Source organism: Aegilops tauschii, chromosome 7, assembly GCF_002575655.3.
Source record: "Aegilops tauschii subsp. strangulata cultivar AL8/78 chromosome 7, Aet v6.0, whole genome shotgun sequence".
NCBI classification, from domain to species: Eukaryota; Viridiplantae; Streptophyta; class Magnoliopsida; order Poales; family Poaceae; genus Aegilops; species Aegilops tauschii.
Window position 1 is genome coordinate 580,389,954 of NC_053041.3, and position 23,478 is coordinate 580,413,431.

A 23,478-nucleotide genomic window follows, 5' to 3' on the forward strand; every position below is an offset into this window, starting at 1 on the left:
TTTTTTACTTTTTTCTGAAGCGCGCTGTATAAACTGTGACGGATGGAGTAGTATGAGCGAATTCAAAGAAGAGCGTATTGATGGTTGCTTCTTCAGAGCAACTTACTGTGGGAAAGGTGGGGCTTATGATTTGACTGCTCATTACTCACTATTAATGCGGCGCAACGACCGGGCTGAGTCTCCCATGCGGTTGTGCACTAACCCCTCGGTTCTTAAATATACTCCGGAGTATTTGTCTTTCTAGAGATTTCAACGAGTGACTACTCAAATATTTGTCTTTTTAGAGATTTCAAATGGACTGGCACATACGGATGTATATAGACATATTTTAGAGTGTAGATTCACTCATTTTGCTCCGTATGTAGTCACTTGTTGAAATCTCTAGAAAGACGAATAGAATATTTAGGAACGGAGGGAGTACACATACGAAGCAAAATGAGTGAATCTACACTCTAAAATATGCCCGTTTGAAATTTGTAAAAAGACAAATATTTAGGAACGAAGGAGTATAATTTTGTGCATGGCACATGGACCCGGATGATGAAGAGGCTTCTGGCAATGCTATCAAGCTTCCATCATTTGTTTACATAATTGACGTACTATACAAATAATTTTCCGGCGACATGAAATTGTACAATGGTGTGAGCTTTCAGATTTTGTGAGCTTTCGGAAACAATGCTATCACACTAACTTCCTTGCTAATGCATGTCAATTATTAGCAGATCAGAGCTAATAATTACATCACAACTGAAGACAGAGTTGTGAGAAGGTGTTAAATTAAAATTAATCAATGCTTTCATTGGCAGCAACGTCCCCCCAACTCTGTCTAAATCAACAAGGCATGTTGGGAAAAAAGTAGCTGTCTGGAGCATGCAACATTCCGATCATTTTGTGCAGTTCCACTAAAATAGAGCTGAGCGTCCCTGTTCCAAAGATATTAAGTGTGATTACGATAATAGAGGACTGTTGATGAAACAATAAACACACAAATAGAAGCCGGTCACCTTTGCAGTCTCTCTTAAGACTAACTAGTTGGAGAAGATTATGCTCGGAGTTGGATGAGGAGGATAGAGCAAAACCAATCTCCTCTGTGCAGTCGCACTGAAATATAGAGACGTTGCCCGTGTGACATTTTAGTACAACTGCACAAAACACTCTTAAGAAAAAAGTGATTTGTGTAGTTCACCAAAAGGTCGCAATAGCAACGAGTAGAAAGGAAACAATTACTGCCAATAACAGTTGATGACACATGCGACGACAAAAAAGAAGCATATTCCTTGTCCTAAGGGAAGATAAGAACACAGTTGTGTTTGTCTAAAATGGTGTGAGGACGAGAATGCAATATGGAAAGTACGCCAGACGAGCTACCTTTTGGGCAAAGAACTATGGAAGATCCACATGCAGCGACGTGGGCAGACGGGCAGTGGAGCAAGGCCGGAGGGGATACCTGGAGGTCGTCGGGATGTAACTAGGTGAGCGGCAGCGGGCGGAATCTTCGAGCAGGTGGCGTAGGCCCTGCCGCGCCGGAGCTTGGTTAGAGAGAACGTGCTGCCTCGGCGCCGTCAAACGGAGATACGATGCACTTCCTTCCTTTCCCCCGGCGGACGGGATGCGTCCAGATCAGTGACCAACGGTGAGAGAGAGAGAGGCCACCGCACTCCCTTTCCCCCGGCAGACGGGATGCAGCCGGATCAGTGACCAACAGTGAGAGAGAGAGAGGCCACCGCACTCCCTTTCCCCCGGCGGACGGGATGCAGCCGGATCAGTGACCAACGGTGAGAGAGAGAGAGGCCACCGCAGCCTTGTGTGAGATACTCTGAAGAGCGACAAACCAGGCAGGCAGGCTCCATTGTATATAGTGAGCGGACTACCTTTTTCTCCCTAAAAATCGTTTTATATTCTATGTACGTGCCATTGAGTGCTATAACTTTATTTAAAAATAACGCGGCAATGCGTCAAGTCGAACTTTGTTTCGTGCACACGTGGTACACGACCTCCCTAGGTAAACAACCGCTACAGGCGTTCAAATTAGCACGTGGGCTGCCATTTCGTAAAGAAATGAGCTCCACCGTGTACCCGCGCGGGTGTGGCTGGGCACGAAGCATGAGTACGTGCACGGTGCACCTATTCTCTTCTGGTATAGGTACACCACCTACGTGGGGTTGTGTGAGAGAGATACAAACCTAGAGAGATATAGTGTGTGGGTTCTTGAGAGTTTTGGGGGGGGGGTCAATCAAAAAATGTAACATATGCAATGTGTGTGAAATAGAGTCCTGGATATAACATATATATAGAGGGGGCGATCCACGAGAAGAGAGTGGAGGTATCATCGGCTTGAGGTGTCCATAGAATCGAAGAGAGGGATGATGTGTGTGTGTGCGCGCGCGACACTACTAGAAAAAGGCTTACTAGTGGCGCACCAGTTTTGCCTACTAATGGCGCACTACTGGTGCGCCACTAGCATCACGCCATGCGCCATTAGTATCTGGTACTCTAATGGCGCACCGGGCAGTGCGCCATTAGTATAGGCCACGGTGCGCCATTAGTATAGGCCACGGTGCGCCATTAGTATGCCTCCCAGGGGGCCATATATACACATGTGTTTTGCCATACTAATGGCGCACTACGGTGTGATGCGCCATTAGTATCCTTCGGCATACTAATGGCGCACTGCTGGGTGATGCGCCATTAGTACCCTCTGGCATACTAATGGCACACTGCGCTGCGATGCGCCATTAGTATCCTTTGGCATACTAATGGCGCACGTTGACAGCGCCATTAGTATGTATATTAGGGATTTTTTTTCTTTTCTGATTTTTGCACAGATTACAAAATATATTATTGGACAGAATATAAGCAGCAGGACACAGCAACAGCAGATTCATCGAATACAATAGAAGATTAGTCTCCGAATACAATTCATCATATTAGTCTCCGAATTCAAAAGACCGAACGAAGATAGAACATTACAAGTCAGACGGCGAGTAGCGAGTTTGTCTTCACATTACAAGTCGATATCGATCATCTAAACTACCATCACATAGAAGAGAGCTGCGGTCATCACGATGAGCATCATCGCGATGAAACTGGTCTTCATCCGGTTCCTCCAACGCTCCCTCCTCTCTCCCGCTAGATAGTGCGCATATCTAGATTCCGCCTCCGCCCTAGTGGTGTACCCTTTGTAACTGTTACCGCTGAAACGGTGAACCTGTCTCCGACACTCCTCCCAGTTGTCGTAGACTCCAGGAACCTTACCCTTGTACACGACATACGACGGCATCTCTATGCACTAGCCAAACAACAGACAATACATAAGCAATATATAAGTATGCAACAAAAGGATCGAAAGAGAAAAGCAAGACATTAATAGCACGATTCATGGTCCTACTAACAAATAGCATCGATTACATCTAAGTTGAACGACTGTCCAAACCAAAGAGACATACAAGTTCACTAAAGTTTAATTACAACATGAGCTAATGAATGTTTCAGAACTACACATAGCATCACTACTTTCGACTCGACTCATGGGACCGGAGCGTGGATGAAGCCGCCGTCTGTCGTGATGGTCATGAAGTCGCGGGCGTTGTCAGCCTGCATTTGTAGCGTTGTGTCTATCTCGCTGTTGGACGGTTGAAATTTGAGGTAGAACTGCCCCGAGGTACGAAGGATATCTTGATGGATGATTTCTGCAAACTCCGACTGGATGCAAAAGAATTCTTGTCGGATGTCCGCGTCCTGGATTGCCGCCAAGCTTGCGGCCCAATCTTTGAGATTATTTGGTAGCAGAAGGTGATTATGGCCCGCACGATCGCCCCCATGTGATGGCGGGCGTAGTAGGCATCCTTCTGACCGCCAGGCGGCTGCTTGACGTGGGGGAACGTCGTATTGTGGGTGAACACGTGCCTGCCGTACCTATGAACCGGCCTCTTAAAGGTGCCTCCAGATGCGGCGTAGCCGGGGAGAGCGTCATCAAGAACTTTCTTGATATTTGTGTAGTCTATCTTGGAGTCACGGTCCGGGTCGAAATACGTGCCCATGGAATATTTCGGGCTTAAGAGGATGAGTGTGCAATGTGTGTCACTGCACAGAACATGGAATGTTAGAAAAAAAAGAACGATCGAAATCTAAGAAATCATATGTTACGGGGCGGTTAGGATATGACTTACTCGGGAAAGTAAGGCACGAGGAAGTTATCCTTATCTGGGTTTGCCAGAATGACGCCTTCGAGGTGTGAACTCGCGACTTGCCGGTCCCCAGCGCTGCCCAAGATCTTGGCACGCATGTAGAAGGGGTCGACTATCACAATGTCCGGGGTCTTGTCTCTAATGATCCGCATCTCCATACTCAGCGAAAACAGCCGAACGAAGGTGTAGTGCAGCGGATGAAGGTTAAGCATAGCAAAGATGTCATCAAACCGCAGGACGATCCTACCCCCGACGGCGCTATCCACAAAGCCCTTGCCCTCTGGCACCTTGGCCACGAAAACTGGGTATGCCACATCATTCTCTCTGAGACGCCGCTTCTCCAAAGAAAGAACACTGTCATGCAGACTCCGCATAGCACCGGTTGCAGCATTGAGCATATTTATCGGTAGCATCAGCCTACCCGCCACATGCACCCTCCTCGAGATATCCTTAGGTGAAGGTGGCCCGTCCTGAGCACGGATCGTACTCGGTGCCGGCTGGCCCGCACTGGCGCCCTTGTTAGTCTTTCGTTTCCGTCCCTTCTTCTTGATCTGCTGTAATGGGATCGAGTTCTGCTCACAGACCGCCTTCTTGAGCGTGTTGGGGCTGATAATATTTGGCACCTCAGCTATCTGAGGCTCGGTGAAGGCGGCAGCTGGAGGCGTCTCCTGAGAACTGAACGCCACACGACGCCTGTTGCAATTGGGTTTCTCCGCCGTACCAGCTAGATCGCGGTCATCTTTTTGAGGATTGGGTTCTTGAGAAGGAGGCCCGCAGAACTTGTCACCGTACCCATGTTCGGCAAAGTACTTATCGACGTTGATAAATGTACCATCGTCGTTGTCGTCGTCGTCCGGATCCTGTGCCATATGCATGTCCGGATCCTGTGCCATAGGGATGTCCGGCATGTCCGGTAGCGTTGCGGCGTTCTTGCCATGGCTTCGCGCTGGCACGACTGGCGGTCTTGTCTGTGGGGTGGTGTCCCCCGCCCCCAAACGAATCTGGCTCTTCGGCCAAAGCAGGGGCCAACTTACACATGCGCTGAGGGTCATCACATCATCTTCGTCGGCCCCAGCGGGTCGAATCGGAGGTAACAACTCGTCACAGCCTGGCAGCACCCGAACCAGTTCAACCCTATACAAGGTGGGTGGCATCGGATTACCATGGAACACGCGGTTGCCCGGTTGAACGATTCTGCCCTTGGCGACATCGACCAACTCGAACACGCGGTGGCTTACTGAGCTTATCCTTGTTTTTCATTACGTTCAACGCCCTATTTAAAGGGGTGTCAAAAGGGGAGCTCTGAGATGACCCCACGCTACTGCTTTCAGCCTCCTGCGGAAGGAATGTGAACCATTTAGAAATTTGGCTTCATTAATTAGAATGCAACCATATGGAGCTAATTACGCGGGGGTCTATTCCTTACAAGAACAAGCTCAAGCGCCCTGGTCTTCGGATCCGTGGTAAGCTCCTTTGTTACCGGGTCCTCCTTGTACCGGGCCCTGACAAAGTTCCTGGTCTGCTTGTCAGGGAATTTCTCGAAGCGGGGCGGTAGGCCTTGCTCGGCACGCTCCGCGTCGTCCTTGTCCCATATAGGCTCCGCCACTCTGTAACCGCCGGGACCGAGTTGGTGGACCCCTAAGTTCAACTGCCGCATTTCTTTCCCCCACTGACTTGATTCGGAGGTTGCGCTGCTCTCGCACTTGATCTTGAACTCCTTGTAGTCATCTTCGCTCATCAAAGGATATTTCGCCTTGATCTTCTCATAACTATCACCTTTTTCAATCATTGCCTTCACCGTGCTTCTCCATGTAGACAGGGCCGTGCTCATCCTCGTGAGGGCGGCACTGTTCACTTTATTCCCTGAGAGGCGTGTGTTTGCAAACTCATCGGGGAACTTGTATCGTTCGTGCAGCTTCGTGAAGAGGAGGCTGCGCAAATTCCCTCGGTCCTTATGCCTTAGGTTCTCGGTGTTGATCGAGACGGTGCTCCGGAGAATGCACCCGAGCTGAACCGAGTACCCCTTGACTACATGTTTGGGCGCCGTTGGATGCCCGTCGGAGTTCACTTCAGTAAATTCCTCCTTGACGGTGCCGAGCAAGTTCGGGCGCCGGTCCTACCGTTGCCTCTTCGGTTGGCTGCCATCTGTGCGTGCGCCGCCATCATCCGTGGTGGCATCCTCGGCGGCACCATCAGTGGTGTCATCCCCGACGCCACTAGGGGTTGTGTAGTCAGGATCGGTGTCTTCCGCGGCGTCCTCATAGCGGTGAGGTTCTTCCTCCATCTCCTGGGACAGCTCCCAGAATTGCTTGCCGCCCGAACCGCCGGCCTCATCGTTGTGGGCCATGTTTCGCTTTAAATAGGAAAAAAGTTTGGTCGAAAAGTTGGTTATTGTCAAGGAACAAGATCATGGTCTCATCATTTAGGGTTTGTCGACACTGAGGCATCCTAAAAGCTAAGCTTTTATCATTTAGGGTTTGTCGACGCCGAGGCACCCTAAAAGCCTAAGCGTACATCATTTAGGTTCTCATCGACACCGAGGCACCCTATAGAAGCCAAGGTTTCATCATTTAGGGTTTGTCGATGCCGAGGCACCCTAAATGCTAAGTTAAGTTTTCATCATTTAGGGTTTATCAATGCCGAGGCACCCTAGGTTGGGCCTAATCACTTGGCACTAATCACTTGGCTCTATTGCCACCTATGTTGGGTTTATCATCTAGGGTTTATCGATGCTAAGGAGAATTCTAAGTTGGGCGTAATCACTTGGCTCTATTGCCACCTATGGTTTAATGCAGCAAGAATGGCGGGGCAGTTGATCCTACTTAACTAAGTACTATGATACCCCGACCATGCATTAGTCGCAAGTACCCCATATGTCCTATTTTTAGCAAAGTCATGCTAAAATTCACGGAAAATTTCAGCATGACCTTTGCTGAAAATAGGACATATGGAGTACCCGAATTTGCCGGAACGGAAGTTAATCGACATTCCAGCAAACTCAAGGGCCTCTCGGGGTACCTGCAAATTCATCACGACACAATGGTCGGAGACAAAACCCAGCAAACTAGCAAAGTTACTGACGTGTTTACAGAAATTGTTTTCTGTAAAAGATGATCATCATCTTTGCAAGTCTTTCTCAATGTGATCACAAGTAATTCAAAGGCATCACAATAAAGCAACACCCTGCACTAGCCTAAAAACAAGTGAAGTTTCACCCATATAAGAACAACTTTATAAAATCAGAGAAGTTGCTAAATTTTTTGTATCCTTCATACACACTGGAGTACAATGCTTTATAATGTTCCATCATCATTACAGAAATCCAAGAAACACATGGTCTTGAGGATATTCTTTATGACTGATTATTTCAGTTTTACATGCCGATTTTGACCAAAAAACACATGGTCTTTTTAACAGTTTTCAGTTTGGACAGAATACGGAAAACTACAGTTTGGACAGAATTCCTAAGACTTTGGTTTTCTAGTTACAAAACAAAACTGACATAATTCTAGATGCCATAACTGATTTTTTTACAGTAGCTCAAGTTTTTGACAGTAGCTCCTCACTGTCTGTCGCCTGCAACAGTTTTTATGCTAGCAGCTCAAGTTTGTGCCATTGGAGCAAATAAGTGGCCAGATGTATATGATTGCACCACTTGATCTGCACTTCTCTATATTATATGATGTACTGAAGAACTTGAGCAAAAAAAGATAAATAGGAACATATTTCTCACCTTGCAGGTGTTGCTGCTGCTGCACTGTCTGGACTTCACTTCCTTTACCTCCTCGGAAACCTGAAATATGTAGATGTTAGAAAGGTTCTAATTTGTATATGATGATTCTAAGAAAAGGGAAAAGGAGTATCAAGAACAGATTCACATGTCTGGCTGTTAGCCATTACAAACTTAAATTTATCTATTTCTGTATCTCACAAACTATCATAAATGAATAATAGTATTATAGTTCAGCTATTCCATTACAAACTTGTTACTGTAGCACATGATACTGCTACTGTATCTACAACTACAACTACTACAACAACATAAAACTACTATGCATCATCATCATCATCATCAACCACATGGACAACAGAGCAAATGTTGGAACTTGACAATATACTTTAGATTCACACATGCTCCCCTAATTATTTTGTCTGTATCTTTAGATTATGTACTTTAGGCACAATCATACACAATTCTGACTAATTCATCACTATATCTTTAGATTATGTACTTTAGGGATTGGTTTGTGTTGAGTTGTTAACCTAAAGGTTCGGTAGTTTGAATCTCCTTTAGCTAGTTTGAATCCATGGACTACCCTGTCAGATGACCTACACTGCCACGGTCGAGGGGAGGGAGGGAGGGAATGGGGAATGGTGGAGAGAGGGAGGAAGGAGGAAGGAGGAGAGGTACCTGGTCGCCGGAGGGGTCGGGGTCGGGGTCGGCGAAGGGGTCGCGGTCGGGGTCCGAGCTCGTCCGGGTCCTCGCTCGCCGCGGTCGAAGGAGAGCAGGGGCCGGTGGCGGAGGACGGCAGGGGCAGGCGGGATGGGCGCGTCGGGGTCGCGCTCGCCGGCTGCTGCAGGGGCCGGAGGAGGCTCTTGCTCGTCGGAGGGAGGAGGAGAGGAGCGGGCGGCGCGCGCTCGGCCGATCCCGTTCGGGGGGTGCGGGGGCGGCGGGGTGGAGTCCCGCGGGGGTCGGGGCGGCGGCGTCGAGGCAGCGCAAGACCACAGCGGCGGCGGCGTCGCCGACGGCGTGCAGGCGCGGCGGACGGAGGGGCCAGAGCAAGGGGCGGCGGCGTATGGTTGGGGTCGAGTGGGGGATCTGGCGAGGGAGGGAGGGAGGCCACAGTGCGAGGGGAACAAGTACGTCGATTCTAATGGCGCACCTCCCCCTGGTGCGCCATTAGAATTTTGTTTTACTTACTAGCCCGACTGGTCAGGTTATATTCCACCTAACCCTATCTCCATCAGAACACGCCCACTAGCCCGATTGGTTAGCACGCAGCACACACACTAGGAGGTCCTGGGTTCGATTCCCAGGCTCCCCAATTTTTGTTTTTATGCATTTAAAATGTTGTTTGATATTTATTTGTGCTTAAATATGTTCAAACTTGTTTAAATCATAACAGTAATATTTTTTATAAAAACAGTAATGATTTTTTAAAAAATATCATCAAATTTGTTATTTGAAAATATAATCAAATTTGTTTTTTTTTGCAAATTTAGTTGCATTCATTTGTGAGGTGGAGCGGGCCGGGGAGGGTGCGGGAGAGAGGGTGCGGGGGGTCGTCGGCGGCGGTGGAGTGGGGGAGGGTGCGGGCCGGGGGTCGGCGGCGACGGCCGGTGGAGCGGGGGAGGGTGCGGGCCGGGGGTCGGCGGCGACGGTGGAGTGGGGGAGGGTGCGGGCCGGGGGTCGGCGGCGGCGGCCGGTGGAGCGGGGGAGGGTGCTGTGGGTCGTCGGCGGCGGTCGAGTGGGGGAGGGTGCGGGGGGTCGGCGGCGGCGGCCGGTGGAGTGGGGGAGATGGTGCGGGGGGTGCTCGGCGGCGAGGGGGACCGAATCTGGCGAGGTGGGATAGCGATCGAGATGGAGGGGGATCGAGATCGAGTGTCCATGAAATTTAAAAACATTCATGAGTTCAAAAAGTGCCCATGAAATACAATCGAGAAATGAAGGCTACAATTTAAAAACAATCGATCTTAGCTAGCTATCTGTTCACAATCTTCTTGCCCTTATTTTTCGTAAATGGAGTTCTTCTCTTGAACGGACGTCCTTTAGGTAGGGTGGTCCTGCTTCTTCTTGTGGTGTATGCTGATACTTCATCGTCGTCGTCATGTTCCATCTTCGGGTCGCCGTACTTGTCGAAGTCTTGCTCATTGGCGACTCCATCCAATCCGATGATCTACCTTTTGCCTCTCCTCACAACAACACGACTGGGCTTTGATGGGTCGGTAATGAAGAAGCATTGGTCCACTTGGGAAGCCAGTACCCATGGCTCATTTTTCGCGGTGACGTTCGCGCCTGCGGTCTTGGATTTGGCTTCGGGTATAACCATGGTGGTGAAATACCGGTCTTCTTTTATGACGCTCTTGGCCCATCTGACACGGAACATCAGGACCTTCTCTCCAGCGTAGCTCAGCTCCCAGATCTCCTCGATCCTTCTATAGTATCTGTCCTTGTCGTTACCGGTGTAGGATTCCATCGTTACCCCGGAGTTCTGATAACCATCGCTCTTCATGTCCTTGTCCTCGGTGTAGAATGTGTAGCCGTTGATATCGTATGCCTCATACGTCATCAGGTTGTGCTCGGCGCCCTGTGACAAGGCGAATATGAGTTGTTCTTCCGCGGAAGAATCCTCATGTAAAGGGTACGACAGAAGCTTCTGCTTGAATCAACGCGTGAAACATGAGTTGTGCTCTTTGATTATATCTCCGTCCGTCGTCTGTTGGCCTCGGTCATTGTACGTCTTCTCAATAAACGTTTTGTGCTCTACCACCCAAGGATCGACCACGTCTATGTGTTGTAGCGCGACTAGGTTTGCTCTTTCAAAGTTGGCGAGTCGACCATCGAAGTCGACATGCATTTCGCGGCGACCCTCACGGTGACCCCATCCAGCGAGCCTGCCGAGGTGCCTGTTGACGGGCAGACCAATGGGGTTCTCGATGCCTAGCTAATTCGTGTAGTAGGATATGCACTCTTCGGTCAGAAAGCCCCTGGCTATGCTTCCCTCTGGACGTGACATGTTGCGAACGTATCCTTTGATGACACCATTCATCCTTTCGAACGGCATCATGATGTGCAGGAACGTCGGCCCGAGTTGGATGATATCCTCCACGATATGGACCAGCAGATGCACCATAACGTCGAAGAATGCGGGAGGGAAGTACATCTCAAGCTCGCATAGTATCACCACGATCTCTTCCTGTAGCCTTCTGAGTTGCCTCACGCCAACCGACTTTCGAGAGATGACGTCGAAAAAGTTGCATAGGCCAAATAGCGTTTCACGGATGTGCGCGTCCATGATCCCACGGATTGCAACTGGAAGTATCTGCGTCATCAGCCCGTGACAATCGTGAGACTTCATCCGCTGAACTTCTGCTTCACTGAGTCTAGGTATCTGCTTATCTTCCCCGCGTAACCGTAAGGAAGTTTTACTCCTACGAGGTAGGTGAAAAACTGATCGATCTCCTCCTCACTTAGAGTGAAGCACGTGGGAGGGAAGTCATTTCCGGTCTTCTTGGCCTTTTTGCCTTTGCGACGACTTTCCGTGTCCTGCTTCGCCTCATCATCATCATCATCATTAGCGTGAAGCTCCTCCCTGATGCCCATTGATTTCAAGTCTGCCCTTGCTTTCGGCCCATCTTTGGTCCTCTCTGGCATGTTGAGCAGGGTACCAAGCAGACTCTCGCACACGTTCTTCGTGATATGCATGACATCAAGGCTGTGAGGCACACGGTGGATCTTCCAGTACGGCAAGTCCCAGAAAACAGACCTCGTTTTCCATACCTTCAGCAGTGGCTCTGGCGCCTTTCGCTTCTTTCCCGGCTCTGGCGCCTTTTGCTTCTTTCCCGGCAGTGGGCAATCTTTCCAATTTTTGAACAGCACGTCTATTTCCTCGCCGCTCCTCGTACGCGGGCGTCTTCGGGGTTCGGTTTCACCATCGAACAGATCCTTGCGTTTCCTCCACGGGTCATCGTCGCGAAGCCACCTTCGATGTCCCATGAACACGGTTTTCGAAGACCTGGGATCTCTATCTAGCTGGCGATACGTTGTCTCATCCATGCACCTGACGCATCCAGAAAATTCGTGGACCACCTGCCCCGCGAGATATCCGAAACCGAGATAGTCGTGCACCGTCGTGAGCAGTGCGGCTCTCATAGGGAAATATTCTTTCTCTGCGGCGTCCCACGTATTGGCTGGCGTTTTCCACAGCATGTCTAGCTCCTCTTCCAGCAGCCCCAGATACAGATTGATGTCGTTCCCTGGTTGTTTCGGCCCTTCAATTAGCATACTCATGTGAATGTACTTCCTCTTCATGCACAACCAGGGGGGAAGGTTGTACATCCACACAAACACAGGCCAGGTGCTATGTGTGCTTCTCTGGCTGCCAAACGGATTGACTCCATCGGTGCTCATGCCCAGCACGATGTTCCTTGGATCGTTCCCAAATTCTGGGTGTTCGAAGTTCAACGCTTGCCACTGGCTCCCATCCTTAGGGTGACTCAGCATCTTGTCTTTTTTATTTATCCCCGAATCATTTGCGTCATCTTCTCGCTTCTTCTCCTCCCTATCCGCGTGCCAACGCAGGAGCTTTGCTACCTTAGGGTCCGCGAAATACCGCTGCAGACGAGGAGTGATCGGAAAGTACCACACCACTTTTCGAGGAGCTTTCTTCCTCTTCTTGTATCGAGTGACGCCGCACACCGGACATATGGTAGACTCCGCGTGCTCGTCCCGATAAATGATGCAATTGTTCATGCACACATCGTATTTCACGTGCGGTAAATCCAGAGGACACATGATTTTCTTCGCCTCCTCGAAACTGGTCGGACACTTGTTCCCCTTGGGAAGACGTCCGTGCCAGAATGACATGTTCTCGTCGAAGCATGCGTCGGTCATTTTGTGCTTTACCTTCATCTCCAGAGCCATGAGCGTTACTTTCAGGCGGGTATCCTCGGGCCTGCATCCTTCATACAATGGAGTAACCGCGTCTATCTCCAATTGATCCAGCTTGGCTTTCTCTCGGGCGGCAGCTCTTGCGTTATCCGTCTGCTTGAGAAGCAGCTCTTGAATATGAGGGTCCTGCACCCAACCCATCGATGGTCCATCGTCGTCTGCTCCGCCGGCATCTTCATCTTCATGATCATGCCCTTCGTCTACTCCCGCATCTTCCTCATCATCATGTCCGGCATCTTCTACATGATGACTGTGTACAGCATAACCGTCGTGATCATGTCCTGGAGATTCTTCGGCTTCTCGCCCGCCCGAGCCGCGGTGGTTGTCTTGCTGCCCATCCTCATTTCTTGCCCGACCCCCATGGACGACTTCATAGTCATCTTCATCACCTTGCCACCGATAGCCATCCATGAAACCACGCAAGAGCAGGTGGTCCCACACCTGCCCGGAATCCGGGTCCGCAATAAGGCTCTTCAGCTTGCATCTTCGACACGGACATCTTATCTCCGTCTCGTTCTTTTCTAGCATCTCGGCCTTCGCGGAGCTCAAAAACCTATTCACGATGCCTTCGGTCATCGTGCGGACCATGGTCACCTGCGTGGTAGAGCAAAACGATATTTTAGAACCAAGAAAAAATTTGGCATGACTTTCCCTAGAAATAGGACCAAAAAGAATGCATAGTGCCAAAATTCTCGCCGAAACGGAAAAGAATCAACATTCCGGCAAAATATTGGCAACTATCGCATTTCAAATACCGGTACCTGCAAACACAAACATATATGCAACACCACAAACATATGCAACACCACAAACATACATAGATCTAGCTAGGACATAAAAAGTGCATGTGCACGTTGTTGGAGGGAGAACAACATAAAGATAGCTTCCCCCTTACTTACCTATCAAAAAAGGGGGTTTAACCACGTAATTTGGATGAATTTATGGTGCAAATGAGGTGAGGAGGAGGAGGCAGCCGAGACAAGCTTGGAGGAGGGAGGAGAGAATGAAGTGGGGAAAGTGAGTGGGTAGGTGTGGCTGTCCAAAATATCTAGCTCGTCCCAGGTTACTAATGGCGCACCACCACCTAATGCGCCATTAGTAACCCTGGTTACTAATGGCGCACCTGCTGGTGGTGCGCCATTAGTAGTTTTGCAAAAAAATAGCACTAATGGCGCACCAGGGAGCAGTGCGCCATTACTACACTGCCCCAGGTGCGCCATTAGTAGTTTTGCAAAAAAGTAAAAAATAAAAAAATATTGTAGTGGCGCACTATGTTGCTGGTGCGCCATTACTAGTTACAACTAGTAATGGCGCACTGTGCCCTGGTGCGCCATTAGTATGTCTGGCAAAATAAAAAAAATAAAATTTGGTACTAATGGCGCACCATGTCTCTGGTGCGCCATTAGTGTATTTCACACTAATGGCGCACCAGCACATGGTGCGCCACTGCTACATAGCAATGGCGCACCACATGTCTGGTGCGCCATTAGTGGCCATTCCATCTATAGCCCTTTTTCTAGTAGTGCGATCGATAAAGAGTGCCATCGAATTTGTGTGTGGCCATGTCAAAGATATAGAGTGGCTGGCCTACTGGAACGTGAGATGGGACATGTGCAGTTTGTCTCTGTGGCATGGATACCTACCTGCAGCACTCGACTATGGGTGTGTGGTGGGGGAAGAGGGAGGCCCAATTAACTATAGATGTACAATGGCTGGTATATGTGTGGAGGAGGAGAGAGGCCTACCTCATGTATTAAGGAGATCGATCTGCCTCATGTATTAAGGGAGATCGATCGACATCCATGCATATGTGCAGGAGAGGAATAAGGTTGGGAGAGAGACAGAGCTAGAGTGTTGGAGGGGGTGGTAGTGGAGTTGCTTCTAACAAATGGTGGGATAGGCTTGCTAGACAAACGGAGGGCACGCCCGCAATATCAATAAGAGAGGAGATGGCTGCTTGTTGTCTGTGCACGTGCGTGTGAGAGACGGGTCAGGAGGCATGCATGAATGATGAGGGGGGACGATGTGGCTGTGGTAAGCAGACGTAACTACATAGGAAGATCAATCGCCCTTTGTTAGAGAAAGGAGAGACATAACTTGTGAGGTACGTCGATCGATGGGGGGGGTAGTTAAAGTCGATCTAGGTATATGTTGGGAGATCGATCGGTATACATGCATGTGTGTGTTAGAAGCAAATGAGGCACGCGGAGAAGGATAGAGAGAGAGAGGGATGCATGTAGGAGGTGGTACGAGAGGCATACTATATCGAGGGGGAGGAGTGTGCGAGTACGAGAACGATGAAAAGAGTGGTGGGAGTGAGGCATGGACGGTGACAAGAGAAGAGGGGAAGCTTGTGTTTGTGCTAGGCACACCTGGCTAGAGAGGCATATCGATCGATCTGTGCCGTAAAGAAGGAGTTGGGGGGCCTACACACACCGTGGGTGAACGACCAAAAGTGAAAAGACGAATTTGCGCGATGGAGCTAGAGAATGCAGAGGGAGGGTGAGAGGGATGTGGGCGTGTGCATGCACAAGAGAAAGTTAGCGCTAGCTACAAAGATAAGAGGGTTGTGTGGGTGTAAAAGACGAATAGACATCATATATACTTCATTATAAAAAGCGAATTCGGATATTTGAAGAATTTATCATAGTGTTTCAAACCGACGCATGTGTGAATATATATAACGGTGATACACATGGTGTGGTTATGAACATGTTATACTACATTTAATATATTTTATCTCTACTCTTATAAAACAATGGAGTTGTTGATGATGGTGTGCCCGCCATCCTCCATTATAGGCCGTCCAATTTATATCTGGCGGATAGCAAGGAAACTATGATGGTTGAAGTTGGCAACAATCATGATTGTAGATTCTTATTGAAATAGATAAACGAATTCTAATTTAGTTCGAATTGCAGCGGTAGTATAGACATTTGGAATGCACTAAAATTTTGGTATGAGTAGGTTACATGCATTATACAGCAAGCGAAAAAATTTAATCGGACATAACATGGATTCATACTCCCTCCTTCCATCTATATAGGGCGTAATGAGATTTTTAAGACCGCCTTTGACTATTGACAAGATTAATAGTACATGACATGCACAATGTGAAAATTATATCATTGAAAGAACCTTTCACAGACAAATTTAACGGTGTGCTTTGTGTAAGTTGCATGTCATATATCATTGCTCTAATATTTGGTCAAAGTTAGCATCGAAAAACGCATTAGGCCCTATATAGATGGAAGGAGGGAGTAGCTTTGAATAGCATTTGTATAGTAAAACGGGGCATGACTCTCTCTTCGTGTGGTGTTAATAGTTTTATTTTTTTTTGTTTTCTTTTTGGTTGAGGGAAGTACGAATTGATTTGGTACGTACAAGTACAATATTACTACACGTTAGGCTTGTCCCTAAAATTCAACCCGCGTCTTGTTATATCCCGAAAATTCAGATATCGTGCTCCCAAAACTGGCGCCTTCACAACCCGCGCCTTGCTATCCCGAAATTACAACGCGCGCGAAAACTCCCTCCAGCTACCAAATCCCGACACGCGAAATCCCCCTTCTAACCCTGAGCCGAAAGGGCCGCTAGTTCAAATCGGTGGGGGGTACTTTTGTAACACACCCAACATTTTGGACAAGTGCGTCCCTAAGTCATGCTTCACCCCCTCCCATCGCCCCCTTTTCGCCATTCAAAATCCCAGGCCGCCATAACCTCTCCGCACCAGCCGCGAAACCCCACCCTCCTCCGTCCGCCACGTCACCGCTGCCCAGCCGGAGCCTCTTCCCCGACGACATCGTCCACCGCAACAGCTCGACGTCCCTCGTCCACCTCCCCGGATGAGGATCCGTCGTCCATCTCGCCGTCCCGCCGGTTCAGCCGCCCCGTCCTCCACGTCCAAGGAGCTGCTACGACGATCGCCTCGTCTATCGCGGCTACTCCATCCCCACAGCGCCGACTTAACCTGCTCCACTGGAACCGCATCATCCTCACCGACTCCTCGGACGAAGCCGAGGCCTATCGGCGCCACCAAAGAGGTTGTACACTCATCGCATCACACCTTCTCCTTAACTCGACCTCCCGGCGCCGACGGTGCTCCATCCCGCATCCCCATGGAGCGGCTACCTTGAAGCCGACGCCGCGGGCGACATCTCCCCGGCGGCTCTCCCCTGGTGCGAGGCCCCTTCGGCGGCGGCGTCCATACCAGCCGGATTTGCTGCTGCTGCTCTGGCTCTCGCTCGCGCTGCTGCTGCTGCTCCGGCTCTCGCTCGCTCGCCCAGCTGCTGCTGCTGCTCTCCCCCTCGCTCGTGCTGCTGCTCTGCTCCGATTAGGCCACACTTCAGTCGACTGAATTGACTTTTGGGTCCGTCGATTTTCAGGGGTGGGGGGGGGCTCGCCGGAGTTAAGGAAGAACCACCCGCAACGGGGACGGGGGCTCGCCGGAGCGGTACCCCACTATCTATCTAGGGTTCAGGGTAGGGGTGCGGGGCCTAGAGGGCTGGCCGGGGCGGCGGTGGCGAGTTGTTTCGGGCGGCAAGGCGGCGCTTGGGCCGGCGGTTCGGCCGGTGGAGGCTGGCGGCTCAGGGGGGTGCAGGTTGAAGATGAACTGCAGGCCCTCCCTAAACTACATGTCAAGTGCCTCTCTGCTACCATTGCGTTCAGTTTCGACAGTAGCATTCAGAATACACAGTAAATTTCAGTTTCGACAGTTAAGTTCAGAGTCAACAGTTTTTACCTCATCTGTTGTAGTCAGGTGGTTTTTGGTGATGTTAATTTTACATCCATTTTACATCATCTATTGGAGATGCTATTAGAATCCCACTTGAGATTGACGATGTCTGTCTTGTGCTGCTTCAGCCTTGACGTCTTACGGCTCACCGGAGCTGCTCCAACGACAGAACGATCCATCACAACAGGCAGTGCCCTGGACGCCGTCTACAGATTCCTCAGATCTCCCTCCACACCTCCGACAGCCACCTCTGCCTCAACTGCTTCAGCGACCAACCCAATGATGCTGAGGTCAACACGGCTACGGCAAAGAGGTTGTACACTTGTTGCATCACTTATTACTATACATTCACATCGATCCATTAGGGCTATTTTGGTTCAACGGAAAAACGTCGATCCACTGATTGTTAAACCATCACTCTAAATTTCTGCATGCTCTGCTTACATAATCTCACCATATTTTTTTCGTATGCTTGTCAGTTATTGTACACAGTCATGCTGAACATGTAGAGAAAAAGAGAAGAGTTTTGCGCGGAAATACAATGTCATGCAGACATCGCTCCATGGTGGGTTCAATGGCAAACCCTCCCCACCCCTCTCCAGATTGTAATCCAGAGGAAGATATCTGTTCTGAGGCGGATTCAGATGCCGCTGACCACTCCTATTTACCCCCCAAGGTGTTTGCTCTACCTTGGCATGATGATGTTAGTCATATCATGCATATGTTGCCTTGCAGTCCCTACTTTTGACATCATATATGTCATCTGCTTAGTTTAGACATGTTCTGTAATGCCACCTGTTTAGTTTCTATATCATATATGGGAATTATGCAGTCTCATGTCTTTTAGCCAGCCATAATATATGTGAAATGTGCAATGCCATCCTGTTTAACCAGGCATCATATATTTGAATGATATCTTGCCCATCCTTTTCTTCATTACATTTCCATTTGTCGACAATGTTTGTACATTAAACTACTCTTCCTGTGAATCGGCCATTTGGGTGGGAGATGGAAAAATCTGGAGTGAAAACAAGGCCTTCAGAGCAGACAGTGCTACCTGTCGAAGCAGATCTCTTGTTGGGTCCCAATAGCTCCTCAGAGATGGATTCAGAGACAGATGACCAGTCCTATTCCCCCACTGAGGTGTATGCTCTAACTTGGCACGGTTATACTGCTCATATCATGCATATAGTGTCTTGCATCGCATAGTTTAGACATAATATACACAATATTCAACACCATGTTCTTAGTTCATACATCATATCGAATGCCCTCTGTTTAGCATATAAATCACATATGTGAATTAAATGATGCGATCCTGATTACTTAGATAACATGTAGGTGAATTATGTCATGCGATCCTGTTTAGTTATTCATCATATCTTTGAATTATGTTATGCTATGCTATCCAGTTTAGATAGACATCATATATGTGAAATTATGTCATGCTATCCGTTTTAGTTAAACAATATACATGTCAACTATTTCATGCCCTCTTTTTTCCACACTATCTATTGCATCTGTCTCTCATACAATGTCTGTACATTCAACTATGTTTCCTGTTTATCAGCCATTTGAATTGGAGCGGGTGATGCCAGTATCTAGCGGACTAAAAGCATGGTCTTGAAATAAAACAGTGCTACCTCTTGGTGGAGATAGCACCCCGGTTGTACATGCACAAGAACCAGCCCTACCACACATAACCCAAACTCTCGCAGATTGTACCCCTACTGCAATGGAGAGAGAACCAACTTCACCCAATCTAATCCCAACCCCAGCCGATAGTAACCCAGTTCCTGTTGACACAGCACCATCTCCACCACAGAGCTCCCAAACAAGAGCAGTTAGTAAGGCAGCTCCAGTGCCCAAAGGGCCAGTACTATCACGGCGAACCCCAACTCCACCAGTTAGTACGCCTATTCCTGTGGAGGAAGCACAACCAGCTAGTCGTAGTTTAGCATCTATCGCATTTGATGTTGTTAAATCGTATGTGCGTATCTTCCCATCTTGGAAATATTATACTGAAGATGAAGGAAAATGCCAGTTGCAGGTGTTTGTCCAGGAGTTATGTGTAAGTAATGTTATTCGTGGCAATTACTTTGCTTCGTCCCATACATCCTACCTCCATGATGGTTATAATACAGCAAATTTTCCCATTTTTCTCTATAGAGAAGGACCAATTTGGAAACTTAAGATGAGGTAACCTGTGCTAATACCTCTGCTATCTTCAAGAATTCTTGGTGCCAGTATCAGAATTACCTGAAGAAAACGTACTTCACCGGCAAAGAAACTCATCAAATTCCCTTACGTTCTCCTGAGACACATTTACTGGACGATGACTGGGAACACCTTGTTCTGTACTGGTCCCGAACCAAGAATGTGGTAAGGTCTATGAGCTCATTTTCTATTTTTTAGTATTATATTCTTGCGTCTTACTGTACTCTGTTCATGTAGAACAAGTGCCTAAACCTGAAGAACAACTGTTCTAATTTAAGATTCCATTGCTATCATAGTTCAAAAAAGCGCTAGGCGTTAATTGTGCATTTTTCCACCGCCTTGCGCTTTACTAACCAAAGCGCATGCTTATGCGCAGTTATGCACAGATTATGCGTAGTTATGCGCAATGCGTTTTGCCAACGCTTAGAGCCTAGGCGCGCTTAAGAGCTCGCTTAGGCGCGCCTTTTTTAACTATGATTGCTTTGCTCTTGTATCACTGTATTTACTCATATAAACTTATTTTTAAATTGAAGGATCCAATCGAAACTCCAATGGCACAGCAGGTATGTTCACGCATGTTTCTTTAACAGGTTTGCTCTTATCAATAGCTCTGTTGATTTCAATTTCAATTGTGTATACAGTTGACTTTCATATCATGCACATTACTAGCATCACAACAGAGCCAATAGTGTTGTTGTACATGTAGACCCGTGGTACCCATCTGAAATCTTGTTGTGCCGTGTAGTTTCCCACGCTTTGTATTCTTTCACTGCTGCTTTGTCTTGAACTGATATGATTTGAACCGTGTCGCTATTTTGATTTGGCAAGACAATGCAGTGACCATAGGACATAGATATATGTTTGTTTGATGCTTTTATTATGTACTAGTACTTGGCAATAGAAGACTTGGTAGTTTAATCCTGTCCACCTTACTAATGAACTGGTTCACCAAAATGAGTTTCATATACTAGTACATGCTAAACTTGTTATGTGTCTGCTTGTTTCTTCTTTTAGAATGCTGACAGAATATTGGGGAAGAGTGCCTTATTAAGCAATGGTAAAGGAAGTAATGCAGATAAGGTTCAGGATATTGACACATCCTTGTTGGTCTCCAACAAAGATGATAAAATAGCTAAGGAAGACTATCTTGAAGACAGCGAGACAACCCCAAAGTCCTGTCTTGGTTTAGTGTTCGAGTGACTGGCCACTACCGCTTGCACAAGCTATCCAAACTCACTGTCTGAATCAGTTCGGTTTCTTGAGTCTCAACTACAAGCTGAAAGACATCGATCAGCTGTGCTGCGACAAGAAGCGGAAGGACTACGGAAGTTCCTGGAGCATGCAGATGCATACTTTCTGGTGCAACAGCAAGTGTTGGAGGATTTTAGCGCCAAACAGGACAAAGCTAATCATCTTGCTAAGCTTATTGGCAGCTTGGTGGATACCCAGGATAACGTTTCTTGAGCTCTTCTGAAGTTGTTTCAGTTATGCTCTTGTTTTGCTGCCGCGTTTATTTGCACTGGTGGCCAATTTTGACGGCCAGTGTATGTAATGTGCTGCTTTGTTCCCTATATTTGCACTGGTGGCGAACTTTGATGCCCAGTGGATGTAATATGTGTAATAGCGGTAATAGGCTAGCGTTAATTGCTTGCTTATTTATTTCCTTATTGTCTTGTTTACTTGTTTGCTTGTAGTCACTGCAGTTCTTTTTCTGTTTTTTTTCTAGTGGCCACAATAGCGTATTTTTGGTAACTAGGCCAAAATAATCGTGGCAACACACGGACTATTGTAACCATGGGCCTCCTGTAGGCCATATGATCCATGGGCCTTCGTCCGGCCGTAGGATCCATCGGCCTTCTATACGGGCCTAAGGGTCCATGGGCCTTCTACGGGCCGTAGGGTCCATGGGCCTTCTACGGGTCGTACGATCCATGGGCCTTCTACGGGCCGTACTATCCATGGGCCTCATACGGGCCGTAGGATCCATGGGCCTTCTACGGGGCGTATCATCATTTCGCCAATCATGGGTCGTACTATTCGTGGACCATAACAGGCCATTAATAGGCCGTATTTGATAACTCTATGAAAACAGCACAACGGGTTTTTTTTGACATGAAAACGGCCCAACGTATTAACGGTGCGCAAACGGGCCGACTGTAACGACGGGCTGAATTTGGCCCACAAGCAGAAAATGACAGTAACGGGCCGTATGTAACTGAATGCTGCAAATGAGCCCAAGAATCAATGGGCCCGGAGAAGGCCAAAAGATAACTTGGGCTGGAAACGGCCCAATGGAATAACGGGCCGTTAATGGAGATCTACTCGATGTAATCTTCTTTTGCGGTGTATTTGTTGAGATCCGATGAATTGTGGGTTTATGATTAGATTATCTATGAATATTATTTGAGTCTTCTCTGAACTCTTTTATGCATGATTAAGATAGCTTTGTATTTCTCTCTGATCTATTGATTTGGTTTGGCCAACTAGATTGATCTATCTTGCAGTGGGAGAGGTCCTTTGTTTTCGGTTCAATCTGGGGGTGTCCTTACCCAATGACGGTAGGGTAGCGAGGCATGTATTGTATTGTTGTTACTAAGGATAAAAAGATGGGGGTTTTACCATATTGTTTGGATCTATCCCTCTACATCATCTTGCATAAGGCGTTACTTCGTTCTTGTTAACTTAATACATTAGATGCATGCTGGATAGAGGTCGATGTGTGGAGTAATAGTAGTAGATGTAGGCAGGGGTCGGTCTACTTGTCACGGATGTGATGCCTATATTCATGATCATTGCCTTAGATCGTCATAACTATGTGCTTTTCTATCAATTGCTCAACAGTAATTTGTTCACCCACCATATGCTTTCTTCAATAGAGAAGCCTCTAGTGAAACCTATTATTTTCAGATCTATAAAATACCTTGCTGCAATTTATTTACTTTTACCTTTTTACTTATCTTTTATACCTATCTCTATCAGATCTCACTCTTGCTAGTGACCGCGAAGGGATTGGCAACCCCTTTTTCGTGTTGTATGCAAGTGTTTGTTAGTTTCTGTAGGTGCATCTATTGGGGACTTGCTTGTGCCTCCTAATGTATTGATACCTTGGTTCTTAATTGAGGGAAATACTTATCTCTACTTTGCTGCATCACCCTTCCCTCTTCAAGGAAATAAAATCAACGCAAGCTCAAGAAGTAGCATCCATCATCGTCAGGCTGAGTCCCGCGCCATAGGGCGAGCTCAATAGAAGGAGAGCTCCTTCTAGTTTACAACTAACGGAGTAGGAATGGTGGCAAGCGAGGAAGAAAGAGGGTGGTCAGGCGGCTAGGTTTTTTGTTGCGAGGACAAGAAGAGAGAGAGAGAGAGAGAGAGAGAGAGGAGGGAAGGGATAAGGAGAAATGGATGGAAGTCGTTGGATCTTAGAGAATCCAACTGTGGGGAGGAGATCCATGCATGGGACTTACATCGTGTTTGGCAATATTTGGGAAGGGGAATGGGAATTTAGAGCAGGAAGTTGTTTTGAGATTAGACATGGGATGAGTCATTTTATTCCCAATCCTTTGTTTGGCGTATGATAGGAATTATGTGTGAGAATTTGAGGAGAAATTGCGTTCCCTTGTTTGGTTCCACTAGTAGAAAACAGGGCTTTGGTCCACTCTCAATGTACA